Below are 17831 nucleotides of genomic sequence, written 5' to 3'. Positions count from 1 at the left end.
CTTTTGAGGTATATTGCAGTTATATGAGAGTACTAATTTAAGAGATAACAGCGTACTGCTTAACTGTTGTGAATAAATTCTAGGTTTACCATTTAACTAGGCCATTGACTTAACTACGTTGATAAAATGCAGATGATGCTATCTATTTCCTAGAGTTTGTTATGTAGATCAAAAGAAATAATGCAGCTGGGTGGGGTGACACACACCAGCAATCTCAGTTCTTGTGAGGCTGACACAGGAGGATCAGAGGTTTGAAGTCAGCCTTAACAGATCCATTAAGCAAGGCCTTGTGTCAAAATAAAAAACAAAAAGGGCTGAGGGTATAACTCAGAGGCAGAATGCTGCTGAATTCAATCACAAAAAGGAAGAAAGGAAGGAAGGGAAGGCTTTTAGTACAGTTATTAGCACAGATTAAGTTCTTAATAAATGTGAGCAGTTGCTATTGCTAAGATTATTGTTGAAAGATTAAATACCAATGATTTACAAAATGACAATATAGCTGGGTATGGTGGCACATTCCTGTAATTCCAGTACCTGGGAAGGTGAGATAGAGGATTCCCAGGTTTGAGGACAGCCTTAGTAATTGGTGACCCTCTCATTAACCTAGAAAGACCCTGTTTCTTTTCTTTCTTTCTTTCTTTTTTTTTTTTTTCTTTTTTGCAGTACTGGAGATTGAACCCAGGGAATTCTACCTCTGAGCTACACCTCCAGGCCTATTTTTTATTCGTGTGTGTGTGTGTGTGTGTGTGTGTGTGTGTGTGTGTGTTGACCCTCTCATTAACCTAGAAAGACCCTGTTTCTTTTCTTTCTTTCTTTCTTTTCTTTCTTTCTTTTTTTTTCTTCTTTTTTGCAGTACTGGAGATTGAACCCAGGGAATTCTACCTCTGAGCTACACCTCCAGGCCTATTTTTTATTCTTTTTTTTTTTTGTGTGTGTGTGTGTGTGTGGTACTGGGGATGGAACCCAGGGGCTTTTCCACCTCCGGGCTACACTCCCAAACCTATTTTATATTTTATTTGGAAACAGAGTCTCACTAAGTTGCTGAGAGCCTCACTAAGTAGCTGAGGCTGTTTTTGAACCTGTACAATCCTCCTGTCTCAGTCTCCCAAGCATTAGGATTACAAGCGTACATCACCACGCCCAGCTATTCTTTATATTGAAACTAGGTCTCACTAAGTAGATGAGGCTGGCCACAAACCTGTGATCTTCCTGTCTCAACCTCCCAAGTACTGGGATTACAAGAGCGTGCATCACCACGCTTGGCAAGACCCTATTTCAAAAATAAAAATAAATGCGCCGGGCGTGGTGGCACACGCTTGTAATCCCCGGGCTTGGGAGGCGGAGACAGGAGGATCGCGCAGGTTCGAGGCCAGCCACGCTGGTGTAAGAGACCCTGTTTCAAAAATATAAAATAGGTCTGGGAGTGTAGCCCGGAGGTAGAAGGGCTTCCAGGAACCCCAGTACCACCAAAAAAAAATTAAAAAAATAAAAATAAATAAATAAATAAAAATAAAGCCAGGCGTGGTGGCGCACGCTTGTAATCCCAGCACTCAGGAGGCTGAGACAGGAGGATCAGGGTTTGCAGCCAGCCTCAGCTACTTAGTGAGGCCCTTTGCAACACAGTGAGACTCTGTTTCAAAATAAAGAATAAAAAATGGGGTAGCAGATGTACCTCAGAGGTAGAATGCCCCTGGGTTCCATCCCCAGACCTGCAAAAAATAAAAATAAAAATAAAATAAAATAAAAATAGGACTGAGGTGCAGCTGAGGTAGAATGTATCTGAGTTCAATTCTCGGTAACACACACACACACACACACACACACACACACACACACACACACCATTCTATTTGGTACACCTTTAAATCCCATATACATCTCTGATCTGACATTGTTCATTAATCCTTTTCTTCAGATTTCTAAATTATCAACAATACTGGCTTTCATAGTGACTTCAACTCAGATTTACAATCTTATAAAAATTAGTTCTTGCTGAACAACTACCTTTTAACTGCAAAGAAACTTAATCCCAACTCCTTTTGAATACCTTGCTCTTTTTACCCATAGCTTCACATTTAACTTCAGAAATGCTCTATTTTCTTGACTTGTTTTACTATTGTTGTTATTAGTAGCAACTGTAATATGTTTAGACTCAGAAAGCATGTGTGAATTGCCTAAATTTCATAGCTAGTAATCAGTAAAATAGAGATTCAAATTCAGGTCTAAATGACTGGAAAGTTCATATTCTAATACCTGGCCTATATGTCTTTCTTACTGCTTTTCTAACTCTTCCTTGTTTAGATATCCCAAAGTGGTTATTAAAAGTCCTTTTTTTTCCCATTCAAGTCATCTGCAAAATTCAATATTCTTATTTTATTATATGAGTACAACATCTGATTGTCAATCCATGTATCACAAAACTAGTAGTACTGATTTTTGCAAATAAAACATAAAAATCCAGCCAGTCATTTACTAGACTTTCCTATAATACTTAATTTGGGGTATACTTTAATTTTCATAGCAAGAATGATTAGCCTATGATTTATAAATAAGATTTCAGGTGTTCCCTAATGTCTGAAAATTATATGTAAAGTTCTATGTTTATGTACTTTTTGAAGGAAGATGAAACATATCTTCCAAATACTTTTCAAAGAGATCCATGATCCCTAAATCCAAGAACCAAGGTTCTTAATCTCTGTGTCAATACTTACATGCTTTACCAATGGTCAAGAAGTAAATTTCTTAGATCAATGTACTTATAGACCAGAGGTTGAGACACTGACACCACAACAAGTTTCAGCCATATCCTGCACTTATTTATAAAAACAGATACTCTATTGATTAATACTGTATTGATAGTAATTAATACTGTATTGATAAAAATTCTATTATAATGTTTATTTAACATAATTCCAGTTGAAATCATAACAGGGATGTCAGAGAATATTATAAATCAAATGTATCATTCTAAAAGAATTGTTAGATGAAAAAATGCTTAGAGAGATCTGTGAGTTATCCTATTCTATTTTAAAATAAATCACAAAACTACAGTAATTAGACTTTTGTTGTATATTCTAACTTGATACTTTAGATGTTTAAATCAAAGTATTATAAGCATTTGTTACTTTGGTAGATGAGTACTGCTGTTTATGGAGGCTAGAGCACTGATGTTTGACTACTATCTTTCTACATACTTCAAAGACTTAAATTCCCAGAAAAGGCAAGTGGTAAAGAACAGAAGACAACTAGCAGAAGGTAATGCTCCATATGACTGTGTTAGTGTATATGAAGGGGAAAGAAGGTATCTCACATGAATTAAGACAAAAGATTAATTCTAGCAACAACCAAGGGAAAATATATGTTCCCACTCCTGGGTTTTTAGTTATATGACTCACCAAGCAGGTAGTAGAATATTTTATCATAACAATGCTCCTGGTCCCTGACTGCTATAAAGTGTCAACTGGAATACATACTGATTTACTCTTGAGGTTATAAATATCAACAGAGGATCTGACCATTACTAAAGAGAAGGTGATAGTCCTTATGATTCCTGAAAGTAAGCCTGAACATAATTTCATCATGTTCAGGGGGGAGGGAAAGCCCACACATCTGACTGTAATAAAAGGCTACTGAGTGGAGAGTCATAAAGAAAGAACAACTCTTTGAAAATGATAGAAAAAAGTTCACTGATTATTTGTATAGTTGGTGTAGTGTAAAAACAGTGTCTGTGAAATAAGAGCATGAGGTGATAAAGAATAGTGAAGTTAGAAAACAATGAGATGTTAATAAAGTTGATAAATAACATTTTTAAGGAACCCAATATCAAACTAGGAAAATAAAAGTCTTAACTTGAGACACAATTGATATGGCAGAAGATGATTAATCAACAATCTGCAGATAAACCTTAAGAGAATACATATACTCCATAAAACATACATATGAGTATAGCTCAAAACTATTACAGAATGAACGGATGCCTGTAATTACAGCTCTGATCAACATAGAGAATGTTACTAGCAGTATAATCACAATGGTCCACTCCTCTCCAGAGATAATCACTATCTTGGTTTCTTTGCATAACAAATTAGTTACTGAAGTACATAAAGATGGAATCATATGTATTATTTTGTGTCTGGGTTCTTTTTCTCAATGTTATTTGCAAAATTCATCCATGCTGTTACATTAACAAAAGTGTTTTTCTTTGTTGTATAATCCACTATAAGAATATTCCACAATTCATCCATTCTATTGTTGATGAACATATAGGTTATTTATACTTTTAAGTTATTAAGAATAAGGCTGCTGTAAGCAGTCTTGTGTATGTATTTTAGTATGTCCATGCATGCATTTCTTTTGAGTATATAGCTAAGACTGGAATTGCTCAGTCACCCAACTTAGTATATGTTGCTAATCAGTTTTCAAAAACAGATGTACAAATTTACACTTCTATCAGCACTGTATGAAGATTTCATTTGCTTCATCTTCTTTCTAATGCTTGACATTATCAGTCTTATTAGTTTATGGTAAATACATGGTATTTTGACATAGTCTGAATTTCCATTATAACTAATAAGGGATTTCTGTGTTTATGAAATACTTATTCAAGTCTTTTGCCTATTTTCTATTGAGCTATCCATCTTTTTCCTATTTATTTGTAGGAGTTACTTGCATATTCTTAAGAAAAGTTCTTTCTCAGGAACTACAAACATTTTTGGTAATAAAGTATTGCTTTATTACCTTGCTTAATAAAGTATTTCTTATTTTAATAGTCCAATTTTTTTTTTTTTTTTTTTTTTTTTTTTTTTTTTTTTTGGTGGTACTGGGGTTCCTGGAAGCCCTTCTACCTCCGGGCTACACTCTCAGACCTATTTTATACTTTTTTATTTTTGGAAACAGGGTCTCTTAAGCCAGCAGAGCTGGTTTCGAACCAGCGCGATCCTCCTGTCTCCGCCTCCCAAGCGCGGGGATTACAAGCGTGCGCCACCACGCCCAGCAACATAGTCCAATTTAAAAATATTTTTATTACTACTTTTTGTGTATCATTTAAAATATGTGTTAATTCCAAGTTCATGAAGATATTCCACATTACCACATAGATGTTTTATTCTGAAAGACCTTCATTTTTTATTCTATATAAACTTTGCTTTTTGTGTATAGTAGATGGGTACGAATTTATTTTCTTCCCCATAACCCAATACCATTTCTTAAAGACAGAATTTATTTTTCTTTTTCTCTATAATACCACCTTTACCCTAAGTCAAACAGCATATGTAGGTTTGTGTCTTTATACCCATTCTGTTCCATTGGCCAATATGTTTATCCTTGCTATCTATTCTTGAGCTTTATGTCTGGTTTCTTTTGGAGGGGACACTAGAGAACCCAGGGGCCTTCTACCTCCAAGCCACACCCCCAGCCTGATTTTATTTCTTATTTGAAAAAAGGGTCTCATTAGGTGTTGAAAGCCTAAATTGCCCAGGCTAGCTTTGAACCTATAACCCTCCTGTCTCAGCATCCCAAGTACTAGTATTAACAAGTGTGGGCCACCATGCCAGCTGTCTGGTTTCCTTAATACAGCATGTCTTCAAGGTTCAGGTATATTGTAGCATCAGTACTTCACTCCTTTTTATGGCTGAGATATTCAATTGTTTATCTCCCAACAGACATTTAGGCTATTTCCACATACTGGCTATTATAAATACTGTTGATATGCATGTACATACAATTGTTTAAGTACCTGTGTTTAATTATTTTAGGAATATACTCAGGAGTAAAATTATTGGTTCTTACTGTAATTTTGTGATTAATTTTTGAGAAAAAGTATTATAACACTTTTACTCCATTACTCTACTTACTTTTGGTGCTATTATTGTCATGGGTTTAAACTGAGCTCTTATATGTTAAGACATGATTTACTTTTTTGTCTTTACTTTTTATTATGAAATAATTTCAAATACACAGAAAAGCTTCAAGAATAATAATGATGATATGCCCAGATTATTTAATACTTTGTTGTGGTATTCTTTTATTTTTTTTCTACCTCTACATTTTAATCTAAATTTACACAAGAATATAGGTGTTCTACTATACCCTCATTTATATACATTGACAGAACTCAGTAATATGAGAGAAAGAAAAAGGGTCAGCCAGGTACACGATGGTGGTGCACACCTAAAATCCCCATACCTGGAAGGCCAGCCTCAGCAAATTAGCAAAACTGTCAGCAATTTAAACAAGACCTTGTTTGAAAATAAAAAATAAAATAGGGTTGAAGATACAGCTGAGAGGTAGAATGGCCCTGGGTTCAATCTCCAAAACCACTCCTCTACAGACATACACAAAAGGGTATCAAACATGGCTAAGTTTCTGGTTTGCATAATCTAATAGACACTAGCACATTTCACTGGATTAAGAAACACAGGAAATGAAGTAGTTTTGAAGGAGGTAGGTTTGGTTTTAGATGTGTTAACTAAGTAATATTTTTTATAAAATCCAAGAGACATCAGGAATTAAAGTATACCAGTTTGGAGTTCAAAGGAAAAATCAGGGATAGAGACACAAATCTGAGATTTATCTGTATTTGGATCACAATTGTTCCTATGAAGAAGGATGAGATCACATAGCAAAAAGTGACTAGAACTCAACTTTAAGTAATGCCAATATTTAGTAGCAAAGGTACAAAAGGATGAGCCTGGGAAAGAACTAAAGAGTTGTTAGAGAAATAAGAGGAAAACTAGGAAGATAACATCATGGAATCCAAAAACGGAATGTTTTAAAAATGACCCAACAGTGTCCACTGCTACTGTCAATGATGACTAAAATTGCTTACTGGTGAAATCTGTTTCAGTGTGATGGATGGATAAATCAGATTAGAGTGGACTGAGTTGATAGGAGAAAAATGGAGACAATAAATAGTACTTTCAAGAGGTGTTTATGATAAGAGGACAGAGAAAATATGGATAATTGGAGGAGGCATTACACAGAAAGTTTTAAAAATATGTATATGTATACATACACACACATATATGTGAAATATTTATGTATGTATGAATATATATATATATATATATATATATATATAGTCTTGAAAAAGTTGAAAAGAATCCAGCTTAAGAGGGACAAGTCATATATACATGTTGAAAATCCCTAATCCAAAAATCTAAAGCCTCCAAAATATGAAACTTTTTGAGCACTGATATGACTCCACAAATGGAAAATTCATACCTGATCTCATGTGACAGGTGGTAGTCAAAACACAGATGCACTAAAAATATTGTATAAAATTCCCTTCTGGCATATATGTATAATGTAATATATGAAACATAAATTAATTTTGTATTTAGGCTTGGGTCCCATCCAAGCTATCTCATTGTATACATAATGCAGGTATTTAAAAATCTGAAAAAAAAAAAAAATCAAAATCAGAAACACTTTGGGTTCCAAGCATTTTAGATAAGGAATATTCAACCTGTATGAGAAGAAGGGGTTACTGGTGATTAAAACACAACTTTGTGAATATACTAAAAAATACTGAATTCGACATTTTAAAAGGGTGAACTTAGCCAGGCATGGTGGCGCATGTTTGTAATCCCCGTGCTTGGGAGGCTGAGACAGGAGGATCACACAGGAGGATCACACAGGTTCAAAGCCAGCCTCAGCTACTGAGTGAGGCTCTCAGCAACTTAGTGAGACCCTGTTTGCAAATAAAATATAAAACTAGGTCTGGGAGTATAGTTCAGAGGTAGAAAGTCCCTGTGTTCTACCCCCAGTACCACAAAAAAAGGGGGTGAACTTTATAGTATGTGAATTCTCTTTGAATAAAGCCATTTAAAAGCAACAAAACAAAACAAAAAAAAAAAAAAATGGGGGGGGGGTTGAAGGCTGATTCTGAAGGATTAGGGAATAGAACCCTAAAGAACTGGTGGAAAAATCGGCCCTGGTAAGAGGAATAAATAAAAGCTGAGGGCCCACATAAAGCTAATAAGAATGAATTTAATGGGGACACTAATGTGTCTTTTTAAAAATCTTTTCCATCTGTGTTTGGTTGGCTAAGAAAAAAGAGAAGGGGACAGGTGGGAATATCTGGGGAAATGCTCCTATAACACATGTATTATTCTATCAGTTCTTAAGTGAGTTCATTACCTTCTTTTCAGTGTACATATAAACTGTTGATTCTAAGGAATCTGATACTAGTGACCCTTGCTCCAAACATAAAGCCTTTTTCTGTGTTATCCTAGATACCTTAAGTAGCTTTGTACTTCCTAATTGCACTGAGGACCTATACTGCACCAATTCTTATACCATTGTACACAGTATAATAAATAAATTGCCCAACATAGTTCCTGGCTCCTAGTCCTTTCCCAAAGAGATGTGACTCGACGCCATTTTTGCTGAGGGGACAGTCAATCCAATACACAGCCTCCTAGTTAGAATTAATGAACACTTGACCCTATACAGTGGTCTCCTGCAAAAGCTCTGCAAAATGGAATTGAGACAATTTGATACTTGCTCTCAGGAATATGAATTAGGAAATACCCAGAGGATAAATTTGGAGACTTAAGGTAAAAGAATACATTGAAAGAATACAAAGTGGAGTAAACTGCATGAAGTTATAAATTCACCAGTTATAAGTAAGCATAAATTATAAAGAAGCAAAAGTAAGGAATAAAAAACTAAAGCAAAAGATGAATTTTAATGGCAACAGAAAGAAAATTCTAGTTTGGAATGATAAAAAGGTTTTGGACATGGACAATGGTAATGGTCGTGCAATACCATAAACAGTACGTACTTAATGTCACTGAATTGCACAAAGAACATAATAGTAAATTTATGTTATGTATAATTTACTACAATAAAAATACTTTTAGAATTGAAAACTTATGTTTTAGGCCATATCCTGAAGGATAACTAAGAAATGGGAATGAAGAAGTGGCTCACAGGTAGAGATCTAGTAAATGAGCTCATGTGAAAGTAGCACATAATATGGTTAGATTTGCAATTTGAATTTGTAGAAAATAAGGGCAAAACTAAAGACAAAGAATCAGTTACACTACAAAAATAAACTGAACCAGCCAGGTGTGATGGCACATGCTTGTTGTCCCAGTACTTGGGAGGCTGAGAAAGGGGGATCATAGATCCATGGCCAGCCTCAGCTACTTAGGCCTTCCACAACTTATTGAGACCTTGTTTCAAAATAAAGATTAAAAAAAATAGGGCTGGAGATGTAGCTTGGAGGTAGAACACCCCTGGGTTCCACCCCTAGTACTGCAAAACAAACAAACAAACAAACAAACAAACAAACAACAAAACCCCCCAAAACCCATAACTCTAAGCTAAAGTAGTCACAAAAATAAGAAGAGATATTAAAAATTATTCAGGAGATAAAATTAATATAATAGGATTTAGACGGTAAGGAAAAGGAAAAACTTAAAAGATACAGGTTTTAGTTGGGCATGGTGGTACATGCTTGTAATCCCAGAGTTTGGGAGGCTGAGACAGGAGGATCACTTGGGTTTGAAGCCAGCCTCAGCTACCGAGTGAGGCTCTAAGCAACTTAGTGAAAACCTGTTTCCAAATAAAGAATAAAAAAGGTATGGGAGTATAGCCTGGAGGTAAAAAGTCCCTGGATTCCATCCCCAGTCTGTGTGTGTGTGTGTGTGTGTGTGTGTGTGTGTGTGTGTGTGTGTGTCTGTCTCTCTCTCACACACACACACACACACACACACACACATAGACTTTTAGCTCAAATAATTTATTCCATTAACTACAGACCATGAGTACAGCAAAGATATGAAAAATAAGATGAATGAAAGCAGTTTAGCCTCACTGAATACTACTCTTAGCATCTTTTTTTAGAAATGATCTTTTAAAGCCATATAAGAATATTCCTGGAAGTATACAAAAGTCTAAAGAAGGGGAAAGGGTAAACGTAAAGACAGAGGGAGAATTATATTTTTATAGTATACTCTCTTTAACCTTTCAGTTATAATTCAAAATAAATATTTAAAATTTTAAGGTTACACAAAAATCAACTTTAAAATACCTTAAGAATAATAAGAAATCTGCTATTAGCTATATTTTATTGAGGACATTATTATTATTATTTTGTGTGTGGGTCTGGGATTGGAACCCAAGGGCATTTGACCTCAAAGCTACACCCCCAGCCCTATTTTTTATTCTTTAGTTTGAAACCAGGTCTCACTGAGTTGCAGAGGGCCTCACTAAGTAGCTGAGGCTGTCCATGAACGTGATCCTCTGGTCTCAGCCTCCCGAATGCTGGGATTACAAGCGTGCGCCACCACGCCCGGTTTGAGAACATTATTTACTCAGAGATATTTTCAGAAAAAGATAAGCTCATTAGCTATAATTTCTTGTGGTTTTCTGTAGTTATTTAATTAGCTATTAGTTCTATGAATATTTTCTGAGTATGATGATTTCCAAATAATTGGTCAATACAATATAAACTGTACCAGAAAGCCTTCTAACATCATTTTCTAATATATTTTTTGCTGGTGCTAGAGATCAAACTCAGGACCTCACACATGTTACACAAGTAGTCTACTACTAAGCTATCTATATCCCTAGCCCTCATTTTTCAAATTTTGCCTTTTCAAATACAATGTACACATGCTTAAATAGATTTAAAATTAAATCCCACTGTACCCTAGTTTCTTTGATTGAATTGTGACCCCACTCACACACCAATATGCTGAAGTTCAAACTTCTGGACTTAGAATGTGACTATCCTTGAACTGAGATCCTCCTGTTTCAGCCTCCCAAATGCTGGGATTACAAGTGTGCACCACCATGTCTGGCTCTACCATTTTTACCATTGATTCTACCATTTTGTATTTTTAACAAGCTCCTAGGTAATGATGGTTCTGCTGGTCTGAAGACCACAGTTAAGTCCCTGATGTAGATTAAAGACAGGATTTGCCGGGTGTGGTGGCACACGCTTGTAATCCCCACGCTTGGGAGGCTGAGACAGGAGGATCGCACAGGTTCGAAGCCAGCTACATAATGAGACTCTCAGCAACTTAGTGAGTCCCTGTTTAAAAAAAAAAAAAAAAAAATGGATCTGGGAACATAACCCGGAGGTAGAAAGCCTCTGGGTTCCACCCCCAGTACCACCAAAAAAAAAAAAAAAAAAGACAGGATTGTAAAAGAATAAGGGAAATATAGAAATGATGTAGGAAATAAACCTGAAGCCAGAGATTCTGTGGTATATCAAAATCTTATTTCTTCCTCTGCTACTTATCTTTACTTCTCAAAAGACCACAATCGAACTCTGTTGCTGTTTGGTCTACTTTTACCTGGAGTTATCTGCCAGGCCTCAAGAAAGAATTAAGATACTTTAGCTCCTTTATTTATGACTCAAGGCGGCACTTCATTGGAGTAGGGAAAGGACTGTCTTTAATAAATGGTGTTGAATGCTGGCGTGGTGGCGCACGCTTGTAATCCCTGTGCTTGGGAGGTGGAGACAGGAGAATCGCTGGCTTAAGAGACCCTGTTTCCACATAAAAAAGTATAAAATAGGTCTGGGAGTGTAGCCCGTGGGAGTGTAGCCTGGAGGTAGAAGGGCTTCCAGGAACCCCAGTACCACCAAAAAAAAAAAAAAAAAAAAAAAAAAAAAAAAGAAAGAAAGAAAGAAAGAAAGAAAGAAAGAAGAGAGAGAAAAAAAAAAGTGTTGAAACAACAGGCTTTCCATATGGGGAACTACAACAAAAATCAAATTGGATGACTACTTCAACACCATTAACAACAATATCAACAGCAACAACAAAATCAATTCCAGGTGAAAGATAAAACAATAATAGGGTTTAGAAGACAGTCTAGATTAACTTGATGACCTTAAAGTAGGAAAGATTTCTTAAGATGGAAAACATTAACCTTAAAACTAATAGCTGTTCATCAAGTAATACTATATACTATACAAAGAGCACAAAATAAAAGTCAGAGTTGGAGAGGGTAATTGCAATCCAATTACTACAGAAGCCTAGTATACAGAATATATAAGAGCCAGGTGTGATGACTGGCTTGTAATCCAGTGATGATGATGTATGCTTATAATCCCAGTACTTGGGAGACTGAGACAGGAGTATTGCAGGTTCTCAGCCAACCTCAGCTACTTAGTGAGGCCCTCCACAACTTAGTGAGACACTGTTTCAAAATGAAGAATAAAAGCCTGGCGTGGTGGCACACGCTTGTAATCCCTGCACTTGGGAGGCTGAGACAGGAGGATCACACAGGTTCAAAGCCAGCTTCAGCTACTTAGTGAGGCTCTCAGTAATTTAGTGAGACCCTGTTTCCAAAAAAAGGTCTGGGAGTATAGCCCGGAGGTAGAAAGCCTCTGGGTTCCACCCCCAGTACCACCCAAAAAAAAAAAAAAAAATAGGGCTGTTGGTATAGCTCAGAGGTAGAATGCTCCTGGGTTCAATCCCCAGTACTGGGGGTGGAGTTGAGAAAGGGGGGTGAGATGAATGAACGTATGTGAAAGAATTTGAACATGTACTTCATAAAAGTGGAAATCCCAAAGGGCCAATAAATACTTTTTAAAGTATTTAACCTTAAATAGTTAGGGAGGTCCAAATTAGAACAAATACCATTGCATGGCTACTGAACTGCAAAAATGAAAAAAATCTGACAATATCAAGTGGTGATAGCAAAATAAATTCTCATACACTAAAAAAGTGTTATACAAAAAAGTTGATCTATACATATCCTACTGACTTTCAGAAATAGACCTTAGACTACCATTAAGAATACTACAGTGTAAAAAGTTCAATGAAATATTTTATAGCAAGGAAATTACATGAATTAACGATAAATGCAATATGAATTACTAGTACACACACACTAAATATATGTGTATATATATGCACACACACATATATATGTGTGTATAATTTATATGAAGTACAAAATCAGGGACAACAAATTTGTATTGTTTTAAATGATACATACACTGGTGGTATAAAAACTAAGAATATAAATATCAGAATAATGAGCCAGGCATAGTGGCTCATGCTTTTAAACCAGCATTTGGGAGGCTGAGACAGAAGGATCGCAGGTTCGGGGACAGCCTCACTTACTTAGTGAGGCCCTTTGCAACTCAGTGAGACCCTGTTTCAAAATAAAGAATAAAAAATAGGGCTGGAGATGTAGCTCAGAGGTCGAATGCCCCCTGGTTCCATCCCCAGTACTAAAAAAAAAAAAAAAAAAAAAAAAAAAAAAAAAAAAAAAGATACGTCATCCATGCTTGGTGCTACATGTTCATAATCTCAGTATTTGAGAGGCTGAGAGAGGAGGATCACCAGTTTGAATCCAGCCTCGATAACTTTCCACAACTTAGTGAGACCCTATTTCCAAATAAGAAATAAAATCGTGCTGGGTTTTAGCTCAGAGTTAAGATGCCTCTGGGTTCAATTCCGGTGAAACACACACACACACACACACACACACACACACACACACACAATGATAAGTGATGGAGATATTGGGAGGTGTATTATTTCTTGATATTCAAGAAGGTTTTACTACTGTTTATTCTGTAGCTATATGCTAAACCATACATTAGTGTGTGTGTGTGTGTGTGTGTGTGTGTGTGTGTGTGTGTGTGTGTTTTACTGGGAATTTAACCTAAAGGCATTCTACCTCCAAGCTATACCTCCAGTCCTACTTTATTTTTATTTTGAAACAGTGTCTTGCTAAATTGATGAGTCTCACTACTTGCTGAGGCTGTCCGGAATCTGCAATCCTTGTTTCAACTACCCAAGTACTGGGATTACAGGGTGTGCATCACCTATCCCGCTTAATTTATGTTTTTATATGTCATATATTTTACAATTTAAAAAGAAAATGCAGAGTGGAGATAATGCGTCTGGCTCCCACTCTCATAGCCACTGCAGTACACTGAACTCCATAGAGACCGTGCCGGGCAGAAGAGAGCCAGATGGGAACTGGGCAACTCTGTGCTTCATGGAGGAAAGACAACTAAACATGGGCAAAAAAGATCCTAAGACACCAAGAGTCAAGATGTCATCATATGCATTCTTTATGCAAACTTTGCCAGGAGGAGCACAAGAAGAAGCACCCAGATGCTTCAGTCAGCTTCTGAGAATTTCCTAAGAAGTGCTCAGAGAGCTGAAAGACCATGTCTGCTACAGAAAAAGGAAAACCTACATCTCTCATAAAGGGGAGACAAAAAAAGAAGTTCAAGGATCCCAAGGCACCTAAGAGGCCTCTTTTGGCCTTGTTTTGTTCTGAGTATCTCTCCCAAATCAAAGGAGAACACCTGGCCTGTCCATTGGTGATATTGCAAAGAAACTGGGATATGTGGAATACACTGCTGCAGATGACAAACAGTCTTATGAGAAGAAAGCTGCTAAGCTGAAAGAAAAATACGAAAAGGATATTGCTGCCTACTGAGGTAAAGGAAACTTGACACAGCAAAAAAAAAAAAAAAAAAAAAAAGGGTGTGTGTGTGTGTCAAGGCTGAGAACAGGTAGATAAAGGAGAAGGAAGAAGATGAGGAAGATGAAGAGCATGAAGAGGAAGAGGAAGGTAAAGATGAAGATGATGATGAATAAGTTGGTTCTAGAGCAGTTTTTTTTCCTTGTTTATAAAGCATTTAACCCCTATACAGAACTCAATCCTTTAAAAAAATTAAAATATAAAAAAAAGTTATGCTGGGTATGGTGGCACATGTCTATAATCCCAGTACTTGAGAGGCTGACACAGGAGGATTGCTGATTAGAGATTAGTCTCAGCAAACTTTTAGCAACAACCTAGTAAAACCTAGTTTCAAAATAAAAAGGGCTGAGCTGGGCGTATTGGCGCATGCTTGTAATCCTAGTGCTTGGGAGGTTGAGAGAGGAGGATCACACAGGTTCAAAGCCAGCCTCTGCTACTGAGTGAGGCTCTCAGCAACTTAGTGAGACCCTGTTTCCAAATAAAGTATAAAACAGGTCTGGGAGTATAGTCCGGAGGTAGAAAAGCCCCTGGGTTTTGCCCCCAGTACCACTAAATAGATAAATAAATAAATAAATAAATAAATAAATAAATAAATGGCTGGGGTATATCTCAGATATAGAATGCCTCTGGGTTCAATCCCCAGTACCACAAAAATTTTAAATAAAATACCATGTGCTCTTGAAAACTCACTCCTATCTGATAAAATTTTACCCATTAGTACTTAAGTTCTCATTAGGGAGGTATTATTATTATTATTATTATTATTATTATTATTATTATTGTTGTTGTTGTTATTATTATTATTGGTGGTACTGGGGTTCCTGGAAGCCCTTCTACCTCCGGGCTACATTCCCAGACCCATTTTATATTTTTATTTGGAAACAGGGTCTCTTAAGCCAGCCAGGCTGGCTTCAAACCAGCGCGATCCTCCTGCTCTCTGCCTCCCAAGCACAGGGATTACAAGCGTGCGCCACCACATCTGCCTTTTTTTTTTTTTAGGGAGAAATTAAATAATTAATTTGAATTTAATTTTTTGCCTTAAAGGTGGTAATAATGAAAAAAAAAAAAGGCAGTGAAACACTGACCTATAATTTGTTCTGAGCAGCTAAATCTAATCTGATGAAACAAAAAGTCATTTTTGAAAACAAGAAAATTAGGCTATAATGTTTTCTATCTATCCAGAAGAGTTTGACAGTAAAAGTAAAAATGAATGTGGAGAATGTGTTTAGATTTACAAATATAGTCCAAGCTATGCTTTCAAATCTTGCATAGGAACATCAGGAAAATATTAAGACATGAAAGGAAAATGTTACAAGGAGTAACTGTACTCAATATTCTGGTGTTCTTTGACAGAAAAGGCCAGAAAATGGTAGCCTAAATAATTTCATAAGAGCCTGATGCCCTTTTCTCTCATTTAGGTAAAAGCAAGAGTGGGAAATTTACTTTTAAAAGTCAGTTAAACTGGGTATGGTGGTGCACATTTGTAATCCCAGCATTCAGGAGGTTGAGACAGGAGGATCACAGTTTGCGGACAGCCTCAGCTACTTAGTAAAGCCCTCCACAACTTAGTGAGATCCTGATTCAAAATAAAGAATAAAAAACAGGGCAGGGGGTGTAGTTCGGAGGCAGAATGCCCCTGGGTTCCATCCCCAACCCCACCCCCGACACACACAAAGTCAACATTTTTAAAAGATCTACGATGTCAGTAAGTTTCAGTGAACAAAGAAGAGGTAATCACGTAAGGACTAACTCTAATTGCAGCCATGTTGGTCAGGGTAAAAATCAATACTTTCAATCCCAACATCTTTCTAGTAATAATCTATTTTCATTTTCCAAAAAGATAAAGAGTGAGGAAGAGTGATTTGCATGTGTATGCATCACTGTGGGGATTGAATCCAGGGCCTCCTGCACGCTGCTAGCTAAGTGCTCTTCCACTACACCATATACCCAGAACCAAGGAATATGTTTCCTACCGAAACTTTTACCCCTCTCTATCCTAAACTTTGTATAATTTCTTCAGAGAAATCTCTCCCCATCCTCCTCTATGTAAACAGGAAATAATGATGTTAAGTGAAATAAAGTGACTTGGGCTTGTTCCATACCATAAGGAGATCAATAATATAAAATGAGTTTCTTTATCCTAAATTAGAGGTTAATTCAGTAATTGATTTCTTCCTTAACAGTGCAGTTTTCCAAATTACTAAAAATAAACGAAGAGGAAAGATGGGACAATCACAGTTTCTAAAATTGAGGAAATTAGAAAACATATATATTAAAAACACCAAAAAAATTAGAAAAAATATTTCCTGTGAAAAAGATGCATTAAGAAAATTGATAGCTAAGCGGGGCATGGTAGTGCACATTTGTAATCCCAGCATTTGGGAGGCTGAGAAAGAAGGATCGTGGTTAGAGGACAGCCTCAGCTACTTAGGCCCTCTGCAACAAAGTGAGACCTGTTTCAAAATAAAGAATAATAAAAAAAAAAGGACTGGGGATGTAGCTCAGAGGTAGAATGCCCCTGGGTTTCATGAAAGAAAGAAAGAAAGAAAGAAAGAAAGAAAGAAAGAAAGAAAGAAAGAAAGAAAGAAAGAAGGAGGAGGAGGAGAGGGAGGGAGGGAGGAAGGAAGGAAAGGAAGGAAGGAAAGGAAAGGAAAGGAAAGGAAAGGAAAGGAAAGGAAAGGAAAGGAAAGGAAGGAAGGAAGGAAGGAAGGAAGGAAGGAAGGAAAATGGATAGCTTAGACACTGTTTTTAACACAAAAGACAATTCAATCACATTTAAACTAAGAGATTCAAAACTGATTTTAAAATACTTATTACAATGCTACTAATACTATTCACTAAAAATGTCACAGAAGATAGATTTGAATAGTAAGGACAACAATGCACATTTTTATACCATAAAAGATAAAAACTATTGGTATCTTTTAAGAGTACAAGAGTACACATGGGCATGGTGGTGCAGACCTGTAATCCCAGTATTTGGGAGATAAGACAGGAGGATCCAAGGTTTGAGGCCATCCTTGGAAACATAGTGATAATCTGTCTCAAAAAATAAAAAGGGCTGCGGTGTAGCTAAGCAGCAGAATGCTCCTGGGTTCAACAACAACAAAAGTACATTCTTTCAGTAAATCCCTATAGAAGACAACTTTTTTGTGTAAATTGCTAATTCAAACCCATGAAATGCATATATTCAGTCATTTCTTTAAATCCATTAAGTTTTTCATCATAAAAACACACATCATTAAACACTACTCAAAGATCTATACTGTAACCATATAAATACTCAATATAACTAATTATAGCTTACTAAAAATACTTTAGCCTATATGACTCTTGGTTGCCCCCCAAAAGTGAAGTTTCTT

General features: G+C 36.4%; 1 protein-coding gene across 2 annotated transcripts in view; it reads right to left on the bottom strand.

Moving 5' to 3' along the window:
* Positions 1–17831, bottom strand: part of OLA1 (Obg like ATPase 1) — a gene marked incomplete at both ends in the record, with an annotated part of 164763 nt that overhangs the window by 57874 nt on the left and 89058 nt on the right. The gene's annotated exons all lie outside the window — the stretch shown is intronic.

This window comes from Muscardinus avellanarius (assembly GCF_963383645.1).
Source record: "Muscardinus avellanarius genome assembly, chromosome: 2".
NCBI lineage: Eukaryota > Metazoa > Chordata > Mammalia > Rodentia > Gliridae > Muscardinus > Muscardinus avellanarius.
Note: the sequence above shows the minus strand (reverse complement) of the source record. Positions and strands in the feature narration are given on the sequence as shown.